Source organism: Rosa chinensis, chromosome 2, assembly GCF_002994745.2.
Source record: "Rosa chinensis cultivar Old Blush chromosome 2, RchiOBHm-V2, whole genome shotgun sequence".
Taxonomy (NCBI): domain Eukaryota; kingdom Viridiplantae; phylum Streptophyta; class Magnoliopsida; order Rosales; family Rosaceae; genus Rosa; species Rosa chinensis.
In genome coordinates, this window is record NC_037089.1 from 55,888,131 (window position 1) to 55,907,964 (window position 19,834).

The window sequence follows — 19,834 nt, forward strand, 5'->3', positions numbered from 1 at the left end:
AACTATGGTCTGTTTATGACAAGTCATGCTTTATCATCCTTTCGACCAAGTGTTTTTATAAGATAGCTAAAGATTTGAAATAGATTTTTGACCAGAGATAAAGTATACTTGTCATAGACAACAAGTCTTGGAATAACACAATATTTCATGAAAACTTCCCCTCCACCTCGTAACAAATACCTACAAAACCATAGAATAAGGTAAGTTTTAAGGAAAACACATGTCCTAATAGTGGCATGAAAGATGTTGTTGCTCCTTTTAGACATAAGGAAAGTAGTTCAACTCTTGATTTTTTAGAATTAAAGTTATGCATGCTACCATATTGAATTAGTTTGGTATTCTCATTTGGCTACAAATCACATGTTAAATTAAAACGTACTTACCTCTTGAAGGGATCAAGCTTGTATCATACCAACGGTGCTAGAAATAGAGCGCACTATACCGATACTTCACATGACACTTACCAAATTTCTAACTTCAGCAACCAAAACTTCTTCACCAATGTTGAAACTTGTGTCAATCCTATTCTAAAGAGAAGAATTTTACAAGGCTTGTATTAATAGCATCTTGGATTAACCACCAAGAAACAAAAAATCTAAGACAAAAAATAAAACAAGAGTAAAAACGAGCTGAGGAGAAGGTTTGAGTAGAGATCTTATGGCTCAGATAGAGAAGTCAAGGAAAAACTTTCAAAAGAGCTCTAAGTAACCAAGCCAGCAGTAGAAGAGGAGAAATCAAAGGTCTCTAAGTTGACTGAGGGATACCAGCTTGTGAGGTTGGTGTTATACAAGCTTTCAAGTAGTCTAAAGAGTTCAGCAACTTAATGTTTGAACAATTTGCCAATTGATTGTACAGTCAAACTAATAACAAGGGAATCAATACTGATTGTATCCTCGTGTGAATATGGCTTAGATAGAGAAGGTTTGAGCAGAGATCTTATGGCTCAGATAGAGAAGTCAAGGAAAAACTTTCAGAAGACCTCTAAGTAACCAAGGCAGCAATAGAAGAGGAGAAATCAAAGGTCTCTAAGTTGACTGAAGGGATATCAGCTTGTGAGGTTGGTGTTGTACAAACTTTTTGTGAGCATTTGAGAATTGTTACAAGCACAGACCCTCAAACCTTTTGCCAAATTCAATTTCACACATGTATGGGTCTCTACGAGAGCTTATCACCCGATATTTGTCATTTTCAACTCTAAGAAGAGCGATATCCACTTGAGATCAACTTCTGACAACATCTCGGTTACTTGAGAACGTAGGCGTTCTATCAAGTAAATGATGTCTTCAAGATCGTCAAATGTGGCTACATTTTTTTATTTGTTCTTATCTAGGGAAAATTATGTGATCAGGTCTAAAAACTCAACCGTCAACTGGTAAATCGTTAAAATGAGAAGGGCATGTGTTCGCCACAAATCGTGCGCCTCATCACCAAAAGCATTTGGTTGAAACAACAAACGTTTTTGAAACTGCGTATTGTAACGTTTTGAATACGTTTAACTTTGATTCGTATTATAAAATTCTCTATAAAGGTATGTTAGATGAATTTTTCTTAATTTATAGGATTTATTTAGGGTTAAATACTTGTTACTCCTCAAACTTTTCCCTGAAAAACAGTTTAGTCACTCGCCTTTCAAATTAAACTGGATAGTCCTTATTCTCTTTAATTCTCACACAACAGGTCCAAAACAGGTCTAAAATGACTATTATACCCCTGAGATCCTTTTTTTATTATTTTTTTTTCTCTTTTTAAAATTTCTCTCTCTTTTTTTTTCTTGTTTTTTCTGGTTCTCTCTTTCTCCCTCTCTCTCCCTCTCCAAGTTCGTATATGACCTCGAGTTTCTCCACTCGATCCACCTCCGTCGTCGTCCCCTTCTAAGATCAGCCACCTCTCCTCCTCCTCATCCTCCACCACTCCCACCAATAAGCCCCGCCAAAACTGCAGTTTCCCAACCGAAAACGGCGCTGTGATGCCATGCCATCGGCCACCGGAGCTCGATCTGGAGCTTCTGTCCCTCAAAAGCTCGAGTCCTACACCTCACTCAAGGACCTCCTCCCCTCCTCCTCCTCCTCCTTCGTCGCAGTCCAGTCCCCGATGCCCAACTTAACCACCAACTCCGGCTATGAGATATCCATTCGTAGCCGCCTCGTCAAGCGGGTCACCTGGGCCTATCTCCAGTCCGTGTCCTCCACTTGCGGCCCACACTTGCTCCGCCACCTCTTGCTCAAGTTCACCCCCTGCCTCTCCTTCATCACCCACTGCCATCATTTTGGAAATTTCATTTAGAGAGAGAGAGAGAAGGGCAGAGGCAGTTCGCCGGAGCATTGCCACGGTTTTGAGCCATGGTTGATCGAGAATAGGGTAGGTGGATTCCAAATACACTCTCTCTCTCCTCGAGTTTTCTCTCTCTGCTGTGTCTTTCCTTGATATGAATTCGATGAACCCATGGTATTTTTTTTGGTCTGAGACAGATGTGAAAGCAGTGAGGGAGTACGAGTGGTGAAGTGTAATCGGGCAAGAGAAGAGTTGCAGCGATTGTATTGTTGCAGGTGATGAGTCTCCATGAAGAAGAAGGTTTGGGTGCCCAGAGAAAATTCTGGGTACCTGCGTGTTGGCGTGTGGACCATTTTCCGGTGTCGCTGGATGATGCGGAGGCAGGACTAGACTCTTCGAAGGCCGGTGAGTACAGTAGTGGTGGAGGTGAGCTACATGGTAGTGTGAGAGACCAGTTATGGAGGAGAGAGAAAATCTCAGTTCCACTTTCTCTCTCCTCAAAATTTTCTGTCAAATTGAAACCCAGCAACTGAATTGCTTGATTTTCATGTGAAGGAGATAAAATCAAGAAGGAGACATGAAGAAGATGAGCTGCAGGAGTAGTCGGAGCATTTGTGGGTCTTGTCATGAAGGCCATGGCAGAGGATCCTGAATCCCAAAGAGAGATAGATAGGAGAGAGAGAGAGAGAACCATGAAAAAAAAAGAGAGAGAAATTTAAAAAAGAGAAAAAAAAAATAATTAAAAAAGGATCTCAGGGGTATAATAGTCATTTTAAACCTGTTTTGGACCTGTTGTGTGAGAATTAAAGAGAATAAGGACTATCCAGTTTAATTTGAAAGGCGAGGGACTAAACTGTTTTTCAGGGAAAAGTTTGAGGAGTAACAAGTATTTAACCCATTTATTTATTACCACTAAAGCTACAACTTTTACCTAAACCATTGACTTATGAACTTGAATCTTACATGATTAAACAAAAAACAAATTCTTAAAATTAAGAATAGAAAAACTAAATTTAGTGGTATAATCTTTATGTTTTGGCATGCCTAGGTGTTTTAGCCCAGAAACCCAAAAAACTGAATCGGATCAGTCCGGACTGGCCGTTCGGTCTAATTTTTGCAAAAAAATACATAGAAAATCATGAACTGGATCGGTTTAGAAAAAACCGGGTCGGTCCTTGTCCCCATAATGCACCAATCAAAAAATCCGGAAACACCAAATATATTAATCTTCGCCATATAGAAAGCCTAGCGACAAAATGTTACATTACTTCATTTTAATTAGTCCTCTTTGAAGCTACACACACACACAATATATATATATATATATATATATGTGTGTGTGTGTGTGTGTGTCACACTATTAGTGGTTGTCTATACAAACCTATATTTTTAGGATGCACCTGACCTCACAAAATCACAGAGGAAAACTAACACAACTTCAGTCAAACGTAGACTTATTCTGAATCAAACACCAAAAATCTCCTGATTCTCTCTGTTTTTCAACGAACCCTAAAATTCTCAATTCCTCAATTCATTAATTAGTTCATCTTCACTCTTCAGTTTATCACTTCATCCTCACTCAATAACCCAGCTAGCTAGCCCTACATGATAGATGAGACAAATTTTATATATGAATACATACTGAAGGTGCTTTTATTGTAGTACTCTATCTGAAATTCCAACAATAATTCAAGCCTCCTAGAGGTATCAGTAATACTCTATCTGAAATTTTCAAAACTATAAATTTGATTAATAAAATACCAGCCTTTCAGCAAGTGTTACGCTCGTGCTAATTTGTTTTTCAAAATTTATTTGAGTGATTTCATTTTCCTTTAAAATTAGATCTTTAGATCATTTTCCTTTTCTTTTTCATACTACAAAATCTCATACAAAAAAAAGAAGAAGAGAAAATATGCAGTTATTATCAGCAAAGAATGATTAATTTTATTGATGCACCTATTATGTCCTTGGAATATAAAGTTATTTTTGTATTAGGGAAATGACAATTATGGACTTTCAAAAATTGTAAAGGGAAATTGGCTTAATATATAAGATGTAGTTTTAAAAAAAAATATTAATCTTTCTCTCACGTTATTCTAATTTATTATTTTTTATAAAGTTTCAAAATATTATAAGTTTCAAATTTTTTTTCTAAAATTTTCGAGTGCCTCACTTGAGATCAACTTCTGGCTCCACCACTGTCTAGGATGACAACATCACGGTTACTTGAGAACGTAGACGTCCCACTGAGTAGATGTTGTCTTCAAGATAGTCAAATTTGGCGACATTTTTTTATTTGTTCTTATCTAAGCAAAACGATGTGATCAGATCTGAAAACTCAATTGCCAACTGGTAACTAGTGAAGCGAGGGTATGTCTTCACCACAAATTGTGCGCCTCATCACTGAAAGCATTTGGTTATAGTAACAAATGCTTTTTAAACTGCGTATTGTAACGTTTTGAATATGCTTCACTCCGATTTATATTATGCGCCTCATCACTCCGATTTATATTATGCGCCACAAATTGTGCGCCTCATCACCGAAAGCATTTGGTTATAGCAACAAATGCTTTTTAAACTGCATATTGTAACGTTTTGAATATGCTTCACTCCGATTTATATTATAAAATTCTCTATAAAGGTGTGTTAGATGAATTTTACTTACTTTACAGGATTTATTTATTATCATTAAAGCCAAAAGTTTCACCTGAACCATTGAATTATGAACTCGAATCGTAAATGGTAAAACAAAAGACAAATTCTTAAAATTAAGAATAGAAAAACTAAATTCAGTGGTATAATGTTTTGGTAGGCCTGGCTGTTTCAGCCCAGAAACCTAAAAAATCTGGATCGGATCGGTTCAAACTGGCCGATTCAGTTTGATTTCTGCAAAATACATAAAAAATCACGAACTGGATCGGTTTAGAAAAAAATGGGTCGGTCCCTGTACCCATAATGCAACAATCAAAAAACCCGAACAGGCAGAATATATTTATTTTTGCACGTCACACTATTAGTGGTTGTCTATGCAAGCCTATATTTTTAGGATGCACCTAACCACACAAAATCACCAGGAAAAACTAACACAACTTCGGTCAAACATTGACTTATTCCGAATCAAATACCAAAAATCTTCTGATTCTCTTTGTTCTTCAAAGAACCCTAGAATTCTCAATTCCTCGTTTCATTAGTTCATCTTCACTCTTCAGTTTATCACTTCATCCTCACTCAATAACCCAACCAGCCAACCCTATTCGATTATATTCTTCTTCTTGATTCCAACTTCAAATTCTTCTATCTCCATTATGAACCAAAGTTCATTCGACAAATCGTTGTTGTAGAGGTTGTCATACTCGATCATCGTTAGGGAGCTGGTACTTGAAGCAGGTGTTATGGGTTTTGCATAAGAAGTAGCAGGCACGGAACCATGAATTAAATTTGAGGTGGGCTAAATTTTTAGGGATCAATAGATTTAATTACTTACATCGATAAATACTCGAATTCTGTCATAAATTACATTCTAATTTCGTCAAAAATTTCATTATAGAAGAGAAGTTAAAGTGTAATACCTTCGCAAGGTTGAGAGAATGAGAATGAGTGCAGGAAAGAGGAGAAACTGACCCCTATAATAATGATGTGCAAAGAGAATTAGAGAAGTGAAAGTTGAGTATGAGAAATGCAAAACCGGGTAGAGAGGAGGAGACAGAAAATTGAAAAAGAGGAGAAAAGTTTTATTTGTCTAGTTATCTACTTGTTATTTACAGACTACAACATATCTTAATCATATATATATATATATATATATATATATATATATATATAATAATAATTTCCACCTCAGCCCACCCCTACATCCGTGCCTGAGAAGTAGAGCTTGGAAATGAAGGCAGAGAGCTTGATGTTGCGATCGACGTCTACGCCATATAAGTTCTTCATCTTTCTTTATGGGTTTAACTCTTGCTCTCTTTTCTTCTATTTTGGTTTATAAGTTACTGTCTTATCTTTTTCTTCTCGGTCCACGAATCAAAGATCGAAACCCAAACTGAGTCTAATTAATTCAGTCTTGCTCGGTTTCTAATGTTAGAAAGCTTCATTTCGACCCGACCCGTTAAAATTGGGCTCGGTCCCGATTCTAGACCGTGCCCACCCCGAGTTTTGGTATCCCTTGCCATTTTTTTTCTTCCCTAAAAATGTATCCTTAGCAATTTTACACACAGTACATACTGACATATATAGCCACCCACTCCAATTGCACAGGCACAGGAGGGTAGAAGTGTAAAATACAATGGGCAAAGTGTAAAAAGTATGTAATCTCTGTCTATATATGGCGGTGACTTGACTTCCAGTTATAATAATATCGGCCGCTGCTGCAAATAGGGTTGGGTCTTCTTTCTTCTTCTAGCTCTCGATTTCCGACCAAACCTTCCCCCCTAGATCGCAGCCATGTCGTCCAAGCAAGGTACGTCCTTTCTAATTCAAAAGCCCCAACCTTTGCAGATTCAATTCTCATAAAGCCTAAAATTTTGTCAGATTTGATGGGATTTTGCAATCAACGTTAATTTTGTTCCTTTTGTTTTAGGTGGAAAGGCAAAGCCTTTGAAGCAGCCCAAGGCTGAGAAGAAGGAGTACGACGAGGTATCGTTTCTATTGAATGAATGTTGAACTTAAAGTTCGTAGCTTTGGTGGCCCATTATGTATTGGAGATCTTAGTGATTAGAGAGGAACAGATTATAACTGCTTGAATAGATGGGTTTTATTGTCTGGGTCAATGATGGATTGTAGTTTTGGGAGATGTTTTAGCCTTCAATTTGTTGTGACCAGTGGAATTGGTTTGTACACAGGTTTGGGTGGAAATTGGATTAGTGTAATTTTGTTGATTGCTCGCCGGAGAGGAACTCGTTTCGTAATCTAGATCTGTTATATTGTTTGCCATGTAGTTCTTTAGTTTAGAGGAATCTAATGTCTAAATTGGCATTGCTAAATTATTATTTTTTCATTATCAATATTCTTGGTTAGTTTTTTTTTTCTCTAATAGGAAATCTCTACTTATGCATACTTCTAACTATTCTATAAGAAGTGTAGATCTGTAACAAGGAACCACATAATAAAGCAAATGGTACACGTCTTTGACTAGCAGTTGCTTGTAGAAATTGTTGCATGAGGCTTCTAGCCTGGAATGTTTTTGTGCCTGGCATTTATCATATGTTAACTATTTGATATTATTACCACAATATAAGATGTTTCATGATTCTTTGTTATTCCATGCTGAATCTTGTACTCTTAACTGTAATGAGTGCTGGGTTGTCCTGCTCAGATTTAGATCTTTATCATTGGGTTTGATCCCTGGTTATATGTGTCTTTAGATCTTATTAAGCATAGGTTTCTCTAGAATTTATTGAGCCAGTGTTTAGGCTCATGCAGGAATTGCCTTGTTATAGATTTTATTTGCAATTTTCCTTACGCTATCAACTTTTATTTGCTACTATGCAGGATGATTTGGCCAAGCTTCAGAAGAAGAAGGATGAGGAAAAGGTGAGAGCTCAATTGTCACAATATCCTGGTTCCTTTTTGATGTAGTTATTTGACTAGTTATTGATAGAAAGCTGTTATTCTAATGATGAGCAGGCACTGAAGGAGCTTAGAGCCAAGGCATCACAGAAAGGGTCTTTTGGAGGTGCTGGCCTCAAGAAGAGTGGAAAGAAATGAGGGGTTTTCAAAACCCAAAGTTTGGATGTGATATAATATTATCTGCGTTGAAGTCTTTCAATTTATGGGATGGTCTAATTCCTAGCTGAATGTGCTCCTAAACGCTTCAGTGTGTAACATTAAGACTAAATAAATTGAATTGCCTTTCTTAATTAGCTTGTTTCATTTTTATGTATGGAGTAAATTCCTTATATGAGCAAATGAGAATGATGAATGTGCTGGTTTGTCGTTGTTGCAAAGATTGAATCACTGTTGGTTTATGGGATGAAGGTTTTGAAAATTAAAATCAACTTCAAGCTCCTATTTCTTATTTATTACATTTAAGCTGGCAAAAAAAACAACCTACCGGGTTGCCTGAGCTTTATCTGAGGAGTTCCTGAAACCCCCGCCTCCAGCACATATCAACTGTGAAGTCTGATTTTGATAGGCTAATCTTTCTCGACCTGCTCATCCCTCTGACGAAATACAACAAGCTAAGCTAAGCTAAACAAACAATTATTTGTTCTAGGTCCATCTAATGTCATTCTGCTCGAACGAATCTTTCAGTGTTGATGAAAGGCATAAATTTTGAAGTAAATGGTATATATTCTCATTGATTTGCTTGGCTTAGTTAATTGTGAAACTCAGTTTGGCAAACTGACACTACTACAGTTCTACCCATTAGACTTGTTATAGCTTTCCCAGATATGTGCCGTCCAATTCAAAGCCTACGTTCCCCATACATGAGAAATGTACCTTTGCACTCAAAGCCTGGCTGCCGAACATCTTTAGTTGCATTATAATCGTAATGGCTCTCGAGTCCTCCCACGGTGCTATATATGAGTCATATTTTCTTCTGGGATGTCCATTTCTCAGTGCACGATCTTTGATCTCCTAGTAGTGCTTCCTGGTCAAAACTCCTCGGCAATAGTTCATGTCATTCCAACGTCTGCTAGATCATCTGTGTTTGCATAAGAGAGTAGTGGATTGGATAACAGGCAAGTCAGAATTGCATCAGTTCTCCAATTTATGTCTTAACTGGATTCTAGGATATGGCCAAAGGTTTGCATCAGGTTCATCAATCAACATAAGACAGTACTAGACCATGAATCTTCCAATGTCAAACAGAGATAAAAAAAAGAAGTTGTGAATTTTAATTATGACCTTCTGAGGGTGGGTGAAGTTTCAAGGTTTCATTCTTTGCTAGTCTGTTTTAATTATTCTATGTAAGTTAGAATAGATAGATATAGTAATGGAAAAGTTAAGTCACCAACTGTACAGAACTAACAGAACGAACTCTACCAAAAAACTTGCCTTTGGGTCGACAAGAGAATCGATTGGACAAAGCAAGCAACACCAACGAAAAGGAACCATATCAAGCAAATACAATCGTTGCACTCAAAACTCATAGACAGTTGCATCATTTTCCTTAAGCATGAAATCCATTTTTCTGTTTCACTAGTGTATGTCATAATCACAGTTGAGTCCACTGAAAATATTACATAAATATATATCAAGTCTTTTCTCTTGGACCATAAAAGGCGATCCATAATTCTATACATGATTTAGAATGTTACAATAAGAGCTATGGTGGCTTAGCATTGGTTATTGCTTTTCAATATATTTCATTTCATTATATCCCTAGAGGTGGCAATGCAGTTGCAAATGAGTTGGTAATATATGCATTATGATTCTGAGGATGCTGGAATTTGGCATGAGGATTGAATCAAAATAACTGGCACTAAATACCTCCATGGATATGAAAAAGAAAAAAAAAGTGAAACTAAAGCCAGACCCTTTTCAGTGGTGCTGAGTTGACATCTCCAATTGAAGTGCATTGCCTAGATCGGTGTGATCTTCAGTTCGAGAGGATTATCAGGTTTCATAAGTTTCAGACAACCTTTAATATGTTGTATCTACATTCTTGACATTTGCATCTTGAAATACTGCAGCACAAAATCTTCTATTGCCATGTACCAATCACAGTGATCTATTTCCAATAATTTCAGTTCTGTCTTTTGTGGGCAGTGAGTTATTAGATGCATAGTCACTCTCAGCAGTTCGTTATCCATTGGATTGTTCTTATGCTTTTAGTTCTTCACTAATTTTATATTTGTTTTCCAGCTCTGAACAGCATGATCTACACATAACTGAGTAGCATTACTGAATCTGCTAGCAATTCCTTACCATTTGAGTCATCGGGAGTATTACAATTTATTTCTCTGAGATATGTGTTGAGCAGCTTGGATAGAGTTGTGGGAAATGTATGGGGCAGTGGTCAACTTCCAATTGATAGGTCAGACTTGGCTCCAAGTAGCATTAGAGCTTCTTACAGAAAGCCGCATTCAGTTTCCCTAGTCAATAGGAGGATGGGATCAATACAATATGTTATGGAGGTTTAGCAGAGGTGTCACTGTTGACCTGAATCCAATTCATACAAATTAGTTAATAACAAGATGGAGCTTCATTGAAGATGTAAGCCATCTTCATTTTCAACAAACACCAGACAATGAAAGAAAAGATTAGAGGTCAAGGAAAATCTTGAGTATGAAAACTTCTCAAGTTTGACTAATTGGTCAATGAGAGATTACATTAGCTTTATACTTAAAAAATCAATAGCTTAGCCATGCATGACAGAAATCCTGGTCAGCAGCCTAGCTAACTGGTTGAGCATTAAGCTAAGACTTTAAGATGGCATCATGGGCTCTAATGTCGATGCCTGGATGCTTAGAAATTGGATATCGTGGAACTGAATTAAGTTGCTGGATTGATTCCCTTCATGTCTAGTTTTTCCATTCTTTTTCTATTATTTCATAAGTCATAAATGTCACTCTAAATTATCTGAGTCCAGAATCAAAATAGTTTAATTTAACACATGTTTGATTTTCTTCTTATTCTTTTCTGTGGTACTTCACCAAAACTTTGTGCCAATTACATATGGAAGTTTCTTATTTGCAAGTAAAAGTTTGTGTATTTTAAAGTCTCTCTAAGTTTTCCCTTGATAGGAGAACGATCTTGGCGAGATAAATAAGGTGCTTAAATCTGAGGTACTTTAATATGTTGGTGTAGATATAAACATACATATTGTACTTTGGATATTGAACTGAAATCTGAGGTACTTTAATATGTTGGTGAGATAAATAAGCTGTTCAAATCTGCTCATATCTTTGTGCCAACTCCTCTTCTTTCTTGATAATTTTCCTGATCCACTTCAGCAGTCAATGTGAATTAGGTGAGTTCCCTGTGAAGAGAAATGAATTTGCTTGCTTGATTGATTACAAAGGATAACAAATATATAGACTACAAAGCATAGAGATGTGCTAAACAAGCGTGGCAGACAACATTGATATGCCAAATACAAATTGTGGTCTTGAGCTCCTAAATGTCTTTTGCATGTTTTGTCTGATGGTGGAGAGTTACTCTTATTATCCCCCCGCAAGCTGATGCGGTGATGAGGAGCAAGCAGCTTGAAACTTGGAACTAAGATTTGCAAAGCAATGCTTGAGAAGTACTTCGGTAAAGATATCGGCAACAGTGGCTAGATTGGAGAGAAAACAGAGAAGAAGTAGACATAAACACAGTGGCTGAAAACACAGAGAAGAAGCAGCAGAAGAGGTGACACACTCCAAAGATGAGGGAGATTGAAGAAGTAGTGTGCAACAGGTGGAATTTTGAGAGAAGAGTAAATCCACTGTACCGCAGACGCACGAACCCAAAGGGCCCCTCAAATCTGCGGAAGACGGGATGGAGCTGGGATTGAAGTGCAAGAAAGGAAAGGGAGACAGCTTGTTATAGCAAGTTGGTTGAAGGAAAATGTAACAAAGGAAAAGGCAAGAAGTGTGAAAAGAAGGAAGATCGGAATGGCTGCAGAGTAATGTTGGAGAAGAAGATGGTTGGCTGCAGAGTAATGTTGGAGAAGAAGATGGTTGCCTCATGCCGAGAGGAGGAGAAGACTGAACTGAAAATTGGGAGAATAGAGAAAGAGAGTTTTGGGTTTGTTTAACAAAAGAAAAAGAAAAGAAAAAAAAAAGGCAGCAATCACATGGGAAGAGACTTTGAATAAAGCAAAAGCAAATGCAGAGGGAAGGAAAAGAGAGACTTAAAAATAACATAGTAAAAGCAAGATGAACATGACGCAGTGTCTGGACAATAAGAAAGAGAGAGTTGGCAAGCATAGGAAGAAGAAATTGTAAACAAGGGAAAAGGAAGATGATGGGAGACAAGACTTTGTCTTGATGTATTTGGTTTAAGGTTGGTGTGGCAGACAATGGGGAAGATGTGGGAAAAAGCAATAGATGTAAAGCATGGCAGAGAGGAAGATAAAGATTAAAAATTTGAAGGGGAGAGACCGGGAGGATTTGGGAGAAAAAGACGGAATATACATTAAAAAAAAAAAAAAACTTGAAGGATGATTAGATAGAGAAAGAGAGTTTGGAATATAATATCTCAAAGGATGAGGAGATGAGAAGCAAAAGAAGATACGAAGTAGAAGAGAGAGAGATTGTTGTAGAAGAGCCGCCAGTGAAGAAGAGAGAGAAAGAGCAAGGCCTGCATCACTGGGATTGATTTAAGATAGCAAAGCCTGCTGCCCGGATTTGAGTTCATCGGAGACGCTGCTCCGGCATGGCCCGGCATGGTTTATCGGGACGCTGCTCCGGCATGGCTCATCGGAGACGCTGCTCCGGCATGGTTCATCAGAGATTGAACTAAGAAGAAGGTTCATAGATGCTGCAATCAGCAGAAGAAGTTGATGAAGATATGAGGAGAAGGGTTGTTGGGATTGGGTGGGGAATTGAAACAAGATGCTTCTGCCATGATTGTGTTGAATTGAAAAAAAAAGAACTAAGAAGAAGGATTCGGAGATGCTGCAACCCGTGGGTGCATGGAGAAAATGACTCCACACACCCAGGGAAGGTTTTGGAGTTCACAGGATCAAGAGCGGTTAAGCAGATGCTCTGATACCATGAAGAGAAATGAATTTGCTTGCTTGATTGATTACAAAGGATAACAAATATATAGACTACAAAGCATAGAGATGTGCTAAACAAGCGTGGCAGACAACATTGATATGCCAAATACAAATTGTGGTCTTGAGCTCCTAAATGTCTTTTGCATGTTTTGTCTGATGGTGGAGAGTTACTCTTATTAGTTATTACCCTGTAGTGTTCTTTACAATGTTATGTAATCTTGCTGTGTGAGTTAACTTCGACTTATAAAATACCAATTACCTTCGGATTCCCAGGATGCACATGCAACGAAATAAGCCTCGCCTCTCCAGCTAGCAAGTCTCTTCACGCTCAATTATAATTTTTAAGTTGACCTTAATACATAATAATGAAACCATTTTGAAGATTGTAACACGAACTTCAAATATAAGGATTGCTCGTACTTTTTACTCTTCAGTTGAAGATATGAGCTTTTTATAAACATTTATTACCCAGTTTTTGAAAATCTATGTTTAGCCCCATGGCGATATCCAATAAAAATTTAATCGATGGCTTGATGGCTTCTGCATAACATGTGTATCAATCTCACCAACTTATTAGGTATACTTCTTCTCTTATCTCTTATTTTTTGGAACAGACTGATGTACCAAATTTTTGATACGAACTTACGCACCAACAGTATGATGAAATTCCTCTTATGCTGTTATTCTTAAGGTTTGACTGAATTTGTACAACTCGTCAAGCATGAACTGTATATTCATACTCTTCAAGTTGGTTCCAACAGCTTCGACTCTATATTCATACTCTACTCAACTGTATCAGCCGCACTTGGCAAGCTTGAAAACAGACAAGGCAGCTGTACATTGAAGTGAAATATGCTCCACATACTCTAGTTTAATGCACAACTGCTTATCTGGGATTCCTGGGTTCTCCTTGTCTGTATTGTCTTCTCCTTCTTCGTCACCCTCTTTCTTTCTTCCTCTTCTTCTTCTTCAGGACTCAGGAGGATCTGCTGGCATTGGAGTCGGTAAAGGTGTTTTCATGGGGCTAAACTGGGGAAATATATCTGGTCTCCTCCCCAATTTTGGTCTTTCCTATTCCTGAAATGTGATGTAAATGCACACGGGTGAGAAAAGAACACTATATAGAGTTTCAGCTAATCTGCATCATACTTGAGAAAAATTCCAACAGCCAGTACCTATGTCTTGTTACAAAATTATGAGTACCTTTTAGCTTCTATGTCTTTATTCTTTCCACTCTCATCCAGCACCAGAGTAAATAGAAGAACCTTTCTAAATCCCTACAGGCACATTTCTTGAATTGCACATCCATGTTGTGTCATCATAAAGATAGTTGCACACACGATCAAATAAATGCTTATGTGCCGAAATTATGGAGCAACCCACAAAGAATGATAAAGAATACGGATGCCTGCTTAGTGATCATACAACCAGATGTTCAATAGCTTGGAAGAGAGAGTGAGAAAGAAGAAAGAGTGGAAGCTAAACTTTGAAGTAAGTTTTCTCTTTGATTCCATTTTCTTTGTCTCCATGTAAGCTTGACAAACTTGAAACTTTCTTAACCCTCGTAATAATTAAGAGGCTCTTATCTCTGCGTTGAAGCAAATATCAGAAGAAGAGTTGTTATGCTATGAGCAGAGCAGAGCAGAAATGGTCCTAAAAGAAACCATGAACAAAAGCAAGGACTTCTATGACAAAACTCTTCAAAACCTCAAAAGCTTCTTCTGTGGAGGATACAAAACTACCCAAATCCCTTTCCTTGAATCCTTTCTTTTGTGGGAGTGACCTGAAATATCACCCAACAGAATGAGTTCTACACTGATTATTATGATGAGTGGGAGTCTACCATAGATAAGGTGAAGAAGAGAGATAGTGCACCAAAAGAAACAATCAAGGATGAGGATCCAAGTAGTGAAAGCTTCATCATGTTTCCAAAGCAATGTCCTGAGAAGAAGAAACAAGAAGGGGGATTGTTAGGGGACAAGAATTCTAGCGGAAGGTCTCGTGATCTTGGAAAAGGAAAAGATCAGTTATCATTCCAGAAAATAAATGGTAATAGAGGGAGCAATGTTCACCCTCAAAAGTCCGGTGTACCTTGACATTGTTGACAAGTTTTTCTTGGATATGTACTCAGATTTTTCTGTCCCACCAGCACCATCGATCAGCATCAACAATTCAAGCAGAGACTACAGACCACCATCGATCAGCATCAACAATTCAATCAGAGACTAGAGACTTGGCTCCATTAGGTTGTAGTGTCTATGCTAGTGACTTTTTACTTGTGCATATAGATCTGTTGATCTTGATCTTTCCAACACCTTGGTTTTCTATTCCACTTTGTGTCTTTGTTACTGCCTGGTTTGGTTTTTATTTTCAGGCTTGCAAGATTTTCTTCTTTTTCGACCAAAAAAAAATCTTTCTTGTTACCCTATCAATGTATTATCATTACCTTGTATGATGAAAATACCTGTTATTGGAAGCAGTCACAGCATAGATTTGCCATGATGATGATGATGATAATAATAATAGTAAATAATAAAATGAGAGCCATATTTGATTCAAATCAAGGGTCATTTGGTGTTTGTAGGATATACCCTTCTCAATAATTATTTGCAATCCCCTTGCATCATTTACTGCATGTTCATCAATGAAAACCCGCATAATTTCTCTATATGGATAACGAGTAATTCGTTACTGAGGATGACTATTCTTGTGCTGCATACTATGGAATATGGGTATCACTCCACTCGATCTTTACCAAAATGGATTTGAAGACACTCATTTGTAACCAAACAACATTAGTTCTCATAGAAGTTAATCACCAGAATAAGCATCCTGGAACACCTTCAATTATGCATTTTTGTGTCATACAGTGACGTTGTTCGCTGAAGTTTATGCCTCAAGGGCAGTGGCGTAGCCAAAAATCTCACTTAGGAGGGTCAAACTTTATTAACTAACAAATAGAGTCGCTAGAAGAGAGCTTTTTGCTAGTTGGTGCCTAGTTGAAAACAATTATTTGGTAGAGACTCATGATAGTATTTTAGGATGTTCTCTAAATGTTTATTGTAATCAGGGGTTTAGGCTAAATGCCCCCCCCTATTTGACAGTTTCATTAATGAAGGTTTGAGAGCAGCCGTACCAGCCCTTTATTTAAAAAAAAAACTCATTTTCAGTCGTCCTCTAAAAATAACACATTCTTAATTTTGCCCCAAAATATATATATATATATATATATATATATATATATATTAGTATAATTAAGAAAATTTAGGTGTAATATTTCTTGTACTAATGCTGAAATTGAAAGATCCTTAAATCATGTTGAATACATTTTGGGATTTAAGATGAATGATAAATATAGAAAAAATTATGTGTTACTTCAATTTAGCATATTAACAAAGAATCGTAATTATGCGCATATGGGCATATATCGATCAATAGGGTAAGAAAACCTTGAAAAGATTCGTATTAATTAGATATATGTAGTGTATTAATGGTGTAAAATATTATTTCATTCCACTAAAGTTCAAGGATAATTAAAACTAATTAAAATAAATTTGTATTGAATTTTAAAAATTGAGACTAATTAAGGATTTTTCAAAAATTGAGAAGGGTACGGTCAATTTTATTTCATTCCATTAAGGTTCATAAATCATTAACACTAATTAAGGATTTTCCAAAAATTGAGAAGGGTCAATTCAGCCTTCTCGCCCTAGGCTAGCTGTGCCCTTGCCCAAGGGGGAGGTGAAGAAACTAGTGTGGATAAACACATTAGGTACTGTATCTCAAAAAAAGTACCTACTTGTAATGAGATCTTTACTGATGTTCTTCCAATTAAGAAACTATGGCTTTCGCAATCATCTAAGAACTGAAATCTTAAGCTAAGCAAAAAGATTCAATATGCATAATTACTAAAAATGGAGCAATATAACCATCAACCAGCTGCTTTATATTGATACAAGCAAATTCTGACATATGAAACCATATTAACGCTAAACAGCCAACTTAAAAGAAATATTCAACCTATTCTAATAGAAATGCAACAATACAACTACAAACCAACTTCATAGTTCTCGATCTCATTCGCTTAATAAAGTAAACTTCGCATTGCAAACCATCTTGCTTTAATATCTTCTTGTGGCATAAAAAAAATATATATAAAAAATAAAAAGAAGGGAAAATGACATGTACAGCTCCAAATTGGATGTAGAAGAGGCATTGCACTACCGCTGTTGTCTCAAAAGTGCATTTTACCTTGACACTTTTAACAAGTTTTTGTAGATATGTACTTGGATTTCTCAGTTCAACCAGCATGGTTGATCAACATCAACAATTCAAAACAATTAACATCAAACATGTTGTCATCTAGTTACTTCAAGTATATATACTGTTTGCTCAAGCTTCTTCATATTCATATTCAAGATACCTCTTCAACGCCTATTGTCTTTGTAAAGAATATAAATTTTATAAGTTTAAAGGCTCCCTTCCTCAAAGAGCATCAGAAAAGAAATAAGTACAATATAAGTGGTGGCAGAGACGGTTGCCACAAATGCCTGATTTTGCAGATCGAAACTCGTCATGATTGTGAAATATAGGAGTAGAAAAGGATTTAAAGCATAACATAACACCAAGTCCCATAAAAACATCAATTACCAAACTCAAAAAGAAAAAAAAAATACATATTGCTACTAACAGTTAATAACAAATGGTGTTACTGAAGATAACAAAAGTTTTACATCGCAAAAGTTGAATCCTGGGGAAGCTTTCTTAAATGTTGTTACTTCTAAGAGTTTGGACATTGATGTTTTTAGAAGCCTTGGCCATATTTCAAAGTTGCATATGCTAATCAAGTAGGTGTTTATATACATATAGCAGAAAATGGTTAGACTTGGCAAAAAACTGGTTATGCTTGCATTTAACACTAACTATATTACACCAGCTCCTCGGATGATTCCTTAGCTGATTTTATAATGTCAGATTCACTGTTTTCAGCATGTAACAGTTCTTTAGAAGTCTCAGCTAAGGTGTTGTCACTGGAAAATGGAAACAACTATGCCAATCTACAGTAGGATGCATGTTTGTAGGAGAGGCTAAGGCTGTTTTTTTTTTTTTTGGTATGCAGAAATAGGAAGTGTAGTTATTTGTGCACAAATATAATTCAAATTTAATCTTACCCAACAAATATTTATTTTGTCACACACATATGAAACATTTAGTGCAAGTTCTGTCACACAGATTTACTCCAAGTAAACCAACCTAAAAACCAGAATGTATTTTTCAATTTCTTCAAAACTGATGACTATATCAAATGCCTAAAACTTTTATAGAAACATAAGATGCATTTTTCATGACAATCTGGATTCAGCATTTGGAACATTATATTTGACTTGTGTTGGATAATTTATTGGGTAGAATAATCAATTGGATTGAAAGTAGCAAAATCTGGAAGATGGTTTGAAGCTCTTGAAAGTAAGGTTCTTACACATTCATGTTAATTTATATCTAAATTTGTTTGTAATGCATCATGTATTGATACCAACCATAATATATTGGGAGGAAGAATGCATATAGACATGTTGTGCTATCATAGTTCAAATTTTCAATACCAAAGTGCAGGTCTCTGAAAATCTATAATACATGTGATTTGAACATGGAAACAATCAAACAAAGAACACAAAGGCACTGCAATCCCAACTGAATTGTGCATTCACATCAATCAAATTCAAAAGGATATTAGCCAATACAACTACAGTTGTAGTAAACTAAAGTGAACATTACCACTAAAATGTATGATCCTTAAAGATCTAAACATAATCTCATACTTTGTTGGGATGACATATTCTCAATGATGCTATGGTTTTGCTTCCAGAACAGTCATCATTTCTCTATATGTCTATACATATACATTGCATCGTGCACATTATAATCTGTTTGTTATTTAAGGATTATTTTTTTCCAAAAAATTTTGTGTAGCAATCAGTAATTAAATATAACAAAATGAATAGCATATATTTGTAACAATGATAAGGCTTTATTGCTGGAAATATGGTTTATCAGATTGACCTCTCTTTGTCAATGTCAATCTAAAGAAATAAATATGATCCCAACTGCTAGTGCTAGCCATGTTATATGGCAATGAACAACTTGAACTGTAATATGTTTATGTGATGATGCATATTGGAGCTAAAAAGATTATGTGAAGGAAACTTGTCTTGCCAAAGAATAACTTCCCGCTTTTCTCTAAGATTTACAAGAACCCTCTGGCTCTGAAGGCCGAGACTCATGATTGGATTAATGGGAAAAAGCTTGAGCATATACATATATTGAAGAATATCATGTCGATATATTAATAAACTCAGGCTAGAAATGACCATTACATATCCTCCCTCTACCATCTCTGGGTAGATAAAGACTTTGTGGTATACCACATCGATACATAGATTAGATCCGATAATTTGACGGTACCCATGCTCACTTATTCAAAGAAAGCCTATAAACTATGTTACCAAAGACAAGTAAATAGGCTAAGTACATAAAAACTTAAATGAGACCTGGCCATAGAAGGCTGACCCACTCCTCATGAGGCCCAAGGACCTCATCCCAGCCCCAAAAGAAGTAAGCAAGCCCAAAAGGCCTAGCCAATCCTGGCGTCGTGTAGTCATGATCCAGCAGGCCCATGCCACGGACTGCACTGCCATCAGATGCTGCGAAGACCACCATATTGAAAAGCTTCAAGTGCAACCACAGGGCCAGTTGCACCATTTGGACCCCCCAGCCCACGCCATGGAACGTTGAATCTGGTCGAAACCAGATGAACGAAAAAGGTTGGATGAGGAATCTGATCTGCCAAACCAGCAACTCCGGCCCGATAGCGTCACCACCTCCACTGTCGTACTCGTCCAGCGATAATCA

General features: G+C 36.8%; 1 long non-coding RNA gene across 1 annotated transcript; it reads left to right on the plus strand.

Moving 5' to 3' along the window:
* The first annotated feature begins 6,580 nt into the window (after positions 1 to 6,580).
* On the plus strand, positions 6,581 to 8,201 carry LOC112190965. Its single transcript, XR_002932723.2, has 4 exons — positions 6,581 to 6,730; positions 6,851 to 6,906; positions 7,762 to 7,803; positions 7,897 to 8,201. It is a non-coding gene; the product is annotated as an uncharacterized LOC112190965 (long non-coding RNA).
* The last annotated feature ends 11,633 nt before the right edge of the window (positions 8,202 to 19,834 follow it).